The sequence below is a fragment of the Aptenodytes forsteri genome, unplaced genomic scaffold (genome assembly GCF_000699145.1).
Source record: "Aptenodytes forsteri isolate BGI_AS27 unplaced genomic scaffold, ASM69914v1 Scaffold61, whole genome shotgun sequence".
NCBI lineage: Eukaryota > Metazoa > Chordata > Aves > Sphenisciformes > Spheniscidae > Aptenodytes > Aptenodytes forsteri.
The window spans coordinates 4170479-4176478 of record NW_008794443.1 but is presented as its reverse complement, the minus strand read 5'-3'; the positions used below and the strand labels follow the sequence as shown (position 1 = coordinate 4176478).

Sequence of the window (6000 nt, the reverse complement as noted above, 5' to 3'; positions counted from 1 at the left end):
GGGGGCGGGAATGTAATAACTTGGTTTTTGTTGTGGTTTTTTTTTAAAGTACAGGTAACGATCTCATACTCTTCTGATAGGCTAAGGCAATTTCAGTTTTAAAATGTATTAAGTTCAATAATTCAAAACTGGTGAAGTGAAGCAAACAAGGAAAGCATCTATGGCATATTACACCATTTCACATGACCCACCACGCCATCATTTTCTCTAAGGAGAAGAAAAAGAAGCTGTACTTGTAACAGTCAACATTCACAAGTATAGTAAATATTTCAGTATTTGACAGCAAAAATAGAACAGCAGATTCCCAAAGAACTTGTTCCTCAAAACGTTCTGCAAAATTCCCAACAAAAATCAAATCATCACAAGTAGCCAACAAAATAGCATGAGAGCTACCGAAACATCATTCTGTATTTTTACATCTTCGGTATGTCACTTCACAACAGAACTGCTGCCTTGAGAGAACACCAGAAGCACTGGATAAGAACCGGTAGCCTCAGCGATCCAGCTCAGACAAAAGGGCATCTTGTTCTTCGAGTGGGGAGAAACAGAGGTGCAACAAAAATACACTTACACACTGCAGTACAGCACAACACTCCATTACAAAGAAAACTAACGTTCACTTTAAGCACCACACATCTTTTTTGCATTGGAGAACGTCTGCTCAAGTGCCATGTAATTTTTATTTAAGCAGCTTGACTCTGTAGGCAGCTGGAAAAAAAAAAAATCCTTTTCTAAGCAAGACGAAGTGCCAAGTGCCATGTAATTTTTATTTAAGCAGCTTGACTCTGTAGGCAGCTGGAAAAAAAAAAAAATCCTGTTCTAAGCAAGACAAGATTCACAGGAAACACTTTCCATTCCTATCTTTCAATTCTTTTCCACCAATTCCTGCTGTTTCCCTTCAAGAAAAATGGGTTAACTAACCAGGTTACTATCTACTGCTGCAGAAATCAAGCTTACTAGTAAAAAAAAAAAGATACAATGTTAAACTCAGGTTTATAAATGAAAATGCACACATTCTTAGCACTTGAGAGTTCTGTTGTCATCAGTGGACAACACCCGTACTAAATGTATACCTGAATATTTCCAGAGAGAAACTTAAATTACATTGCAATTACTGCTATCTTAATAAAAGCTAAATTAACAAAAAAAGTCTATTTAGTGAAGACATCTGGTATAGTAAAAAAAGCTAACATAATGACACTATTTGGAAATCTGTAATTTTTTTTTATCCAGCAGCTCTATTATTGCACTGTATTAGATCTGCGCGTCTCTGTGGAATTTAATAGATCGCTGCACAGAGGAAGCTTTGCCAACTAGATCTGGTTCAGATCAGGCTACAGTGGGTTTGGCAGCATTTTTTGGCCTTTAAAGAACCATCAACAAAATTACCTTTATGCTAAATTCTGCTGACTGCCTGAAGATTGATGGACTTCCTATAGAATACCTTACAAACACAGTTGAGATGGTTTGTCAAAGGACTACCAATTGCCAGTAAAAAGATCACTGTGCCTCTCCATCAAAATATCTGATAGATACTGGTAATCAATTCGAGAGTTTGTCACACAGAATGAACGCAAAGAGAACGTTTGTCAAAATTAATGCCCTAACTAAAATTTACTATCAATTTAACAAATCCCAGTTAGTGGCCACTATAGAAATTGCAGCAAAACTCTTGATTATGTGAAGACAAAACAGATTAGAAGGCAAAAGCTGAAAAATATGACCTATTAAAAACAGAACATTTTTTTTAGTGGTATAAGGAAGCATCTGATTCAACAGATAAATTGGACCAACACTGCACTTCTAATTTGTTGAAAAACAGAGAGAAAGAAAAATATCTGCACGTTTCCCTGCTATCCCTTCCCTCACCCATCCTGAAATCTCACCAATTTTTGAACCTAAAAGGCTCCTACAACAGGCGGCTGGTTTTTGAACCCAGCACTCAGATCTCAGCATGCAGCCAGCAGCTGAAATGTCTAAGTGAGTTTTCACTCACTCCCAGCTCCTGCATACCATCCATCTGCTTTTTTAAGCAAAGTTCAGACAGATGAAAATAACAGGAGAGATCCAAGACACTGTGCCTTAAAAATACTCGCTGTTGCCTCACTCCTGAATCCCAACCCTTTGCTTGGGTCCTAAACAAGCCCTGAAATTTCCTTGGATTCTAAAAATACTACTACACCAGAAAGGAACTGTATCTATTTAGAAGGTGTTTTTCACATCCACTGTCATTTTGTGGCAAGGCAAAGTAAAAGCAAGTGTGGTTGTACTTGCTGTGGCATCTTCCACGGAGAAAACAGACACAAACAAAAACTTCCTTGAAGACACTATCATTTTTTCCCTGTGGTACCTTTCATATCACGCACCATTCTGAACAACAAAAAAAGTTAATTTGACTAGTTTCTTAACAATTCACCATTAAAATGAGTCTCAGCTATGCCGTAACTCTAAATCCAAAACACAACATTGTAGCAAAACATCAGGGAACTTGAGCTGCCACAAGCTACTGAAGTATCTTCCATTCCTATTTACCATACCAGCACCAACAAAAACACCCTCCTCCTATTTGTAGAAACTCATGTTTAAACACAGGCAACTTTTATGGCTTTTAAGCCATAAACAGCTTTTAAAGAAGGAAAATTATTCCTGATTGCTTTCTCACTACGAATATTCTATGCAGATATCATTAGTGAGAAAAAGTGAAACTTCTTAGCTCCCCAACAAATGGCAGTTACCACTTGTATTCACAGACAGTTATGGGAGAAAGGAAAATTGATAAGCATTCATATTTAAGACTAACAGATAGCTTGTTTCATCACCTCCAAACCTTACTGGACATCCTTGTGTACTGAAACATGGTGTAAAAAAACCAAAACACAAAACCGTACCAGAACTACGGACCATCAGACATACGGGCTGGGGAGGCATATCATTAGATTAACACAGTTCCCTCTAAGTATCATAGAGAATTAGGCATTAAAAAAAAAAAAAAATCTATGAAGTTTGACCAGGAATTGAGTGTGCATTTGCCTTCTCGAAGTCTGATGCGCATTATACCAAGTAGATGCTAAATAGCACATCTGAACTACAGATGGTTTTCCAAACTCAGTGGAAAAGGACAAGCAATAAAGGAACAGGTGAAGTCCCTTCTGTCATCATCTTTATTCCCTAACAGTGTTCTATGAGGCTCCCGCAGGTTTCAAATCAATGCTTTTTCAAAGCAGTTTCTCAGCTGCAGGAATAGTCAGTGCATTTCTTAAAAGCATGCCAAGAAGTTCGCATAGCAGAGCAGTACTCCCATCACACCTTTGGTGCTGGTGTTAGTTAGGTCTCTCCCCAAGCACGTATCAGACTATCAACATGTTATTGGAAGTGATTTTGAAAGACGGTATTAGTCTTACAGTGAAACCCATGTTATGGAAGTACTGAAGCAATGGCAGACCAGAACGGACATGACAATTCCTTAAAGTGCCACTTCTTGTTGACAGTTTCCCTAAGACACAACACATCATAGTTAATCATATTTTACTTCTCAACTCCATAAAGTCATTTACATGAATCCCAGAAAGCTTGAAGGAACCCAGTACCACAGAAATGGTAAAGACAAAAGAGGATAAATGTTACCCATGACAGTTTCTAACATAGGTAAGCTGGATTGACCAAATCACTTAACTTCTTCCCACACGGCCTTCCTTAATGCACCATTTGATTTTTTGACTCAGGAGACAGACCTAGAAAGCTAGCTACGCTCCTCCAGTTGCCCTCAACGCTTGGGAACCAAATCTGCTGCTCTTCCTCCCAACCTCAGCTTATCCTAATACAAGAACTAATACAACTCACGAAGGGAACGACCAATCTCTGCAGCATCACAGCTCTGCTTCATGCAAAGCAACACACAGCAACAAAATGCAGGATGGCAACAGGACAGATTACAAAGAAATTACCAGTAAGTAAAGCTTCATCACGAGGATTTTATGGCCATTGGTGAAGTGCAATTGTTCTCCGGGAAAGCAAAAGAGCTCTTCCTCTAGTAGAATTTTTAGTAGACTGATTCATCTTAACCTCAAGAGAAACTTCTGATGGAAGTATAAGCTAATGCAACAAAGCATACCATTTTACTTGCCAAAATTGCTGGAACTGGAAAGAGCATGCATAGGAAAACAATTATTGGTTTCTCCAGGCCACAAGATCTAGACACTAGAATACAAAGCTGCTCTGAAATTATTTGCGACATCTGCTTCTGGAGTAGTATGACTTCATCAAGTTATAAGTAATCTCACCCCATTTTCCACACTGGTATTTGTGAAAGTGAAGCAGGCAAAACAGTTCTAACCACAAAGATGCTGTTTCTAATACAACTTGAGTAACATGAAAGGGAGTAAGCCCTATTTTAGGGAATACACCACTCTATACTTCAGTATTTGCTTCTGCCTTCTTTGCCTCCTGCCATCTGTCTGTCAAATGAAGGACGCTTGAACACTAAAATAGAAGAGACTGCCAGACTTCATAGAACCAGTTTCTAGTTCCACAATAAACATAAAATCATATCTAATTATGATTGAAGATCTTACTGGAAAAAGCAAGTCAAACTTCAGTTTACTTCAAGAACGAAACTGAATGGTACTCCAGCCTCATCCCCAGAATGACCCTCAGTACCTTTACACTGCAAGATAGCACATGTGTATATCAGACAGCATTTGCTTTGTCATTTTTAACCCCCTCCTCCCTTTTTTTAAAATGCAAGCTTACGTTCCTTGTTTTTATCAGTAAAAAAACACCACCATCAACTCCTATGCCTGAACTGCACCTAGAACAACAGGAAGTATAGGGTAAGACTCATACACTCAGCCAAAAACTTTTAGTTTATGACAACCAACATGATAATGTACTTAATTAGTAGGCGACATTTCAAAGCTGTTGACTTTAACTTCCCTGCTTCACTTGACATATTTAGCTGAAGGCAAAACAAGACTGTTTTCCTGTTGGTATTTCCCACTAGAAGAGAAATCAAGTGTCCTTTCCACTGTACATCTTTCCTTTCCCCCAGTAGTAAAATCAGTGACAAACACACTGCAGATTCAGTTTTGCTAGCGTAATCAGCATCAAGGGGGTTTTCTGGTTTTGTCATTTTTACAAGTTCCTTTTATGCATGATGTCAGTAAGAAAAAAATCTAACAGAGAAATTAAAGAACTCAGAGCAGGCAAAAGTAAACATAAAACAATGATACTATTTCCATGTGAAAAAATATGCAAAATTGCCAGCAACCCTGATGTCATATCCTTTGCGTGCTGAAAACATGAGAAAGAGAAACCACTCAAAAAAAAATTTTAAAGGTACTAAAACATACTGCAATACATTTCCCACATAGTTTTGCAAACAGCTTTAATGTGTTGTACAAGACCAATGCTGACAGCAGAAGCTTCAGCTTTTGTTGTTAATATCCTGAGCAATTAGTGCAACTCAGCAGGAACTTATTGCCCAGAATGGCAACTATCACATTGTAATTCTAGTCAGACACAAAAGCACCTGCTAATGCGCAAGAGTAGTACAACTGTGGCTTAACCCATTGCTAGAACCTGTTAACTACAAATTCAAGAACTCCTTTTAAAAAAAGGGGCGGGGGAGAGAGAGGGAGGGAGGGCAGGAGAGAGAAGAGAGCCCGCACTCACAAGTGCCAAGCAGTGCCGTCAATATTGAAGAAGGTCTACACGTTCTCCTTCACTGTGGCCTCACAAAATAAACTTGTAAGGAGTAAAATGGAAGACTTGAATAAGAAACCTTGGAAAAGGAAGATATATTCTGATAGCAACAGATAGTGGGTGATCTACGTCTGTAGACTATGCATTGATAAGAAGGACAGTTTTACATTTTCAGAACTTCCATAAACCAACAACAGCAAGATGATCAGTAACAGTTACCTTTTCCAAATATCCCCCTTACACTACCCAAAGCACTGGAAAGTCCAAAACAAGCATAGGTGCCCTTTGTGTCCAACAGGC

General features: G+C 38.6%; 1 protein-coding gene across 1 annotated transcript in view; it reads right to left on the bottom strand.

Annotated features, from left to right (window-relative positions):
• Positions 1-6000, bottom strand: part of RERE (arginine-glutamic acid dipeptide repeats) — a 60767-nt gene that overhangs the window by 32257 nt on the left and 22510 nt on the right. The window lies entirely within an intron of this gene.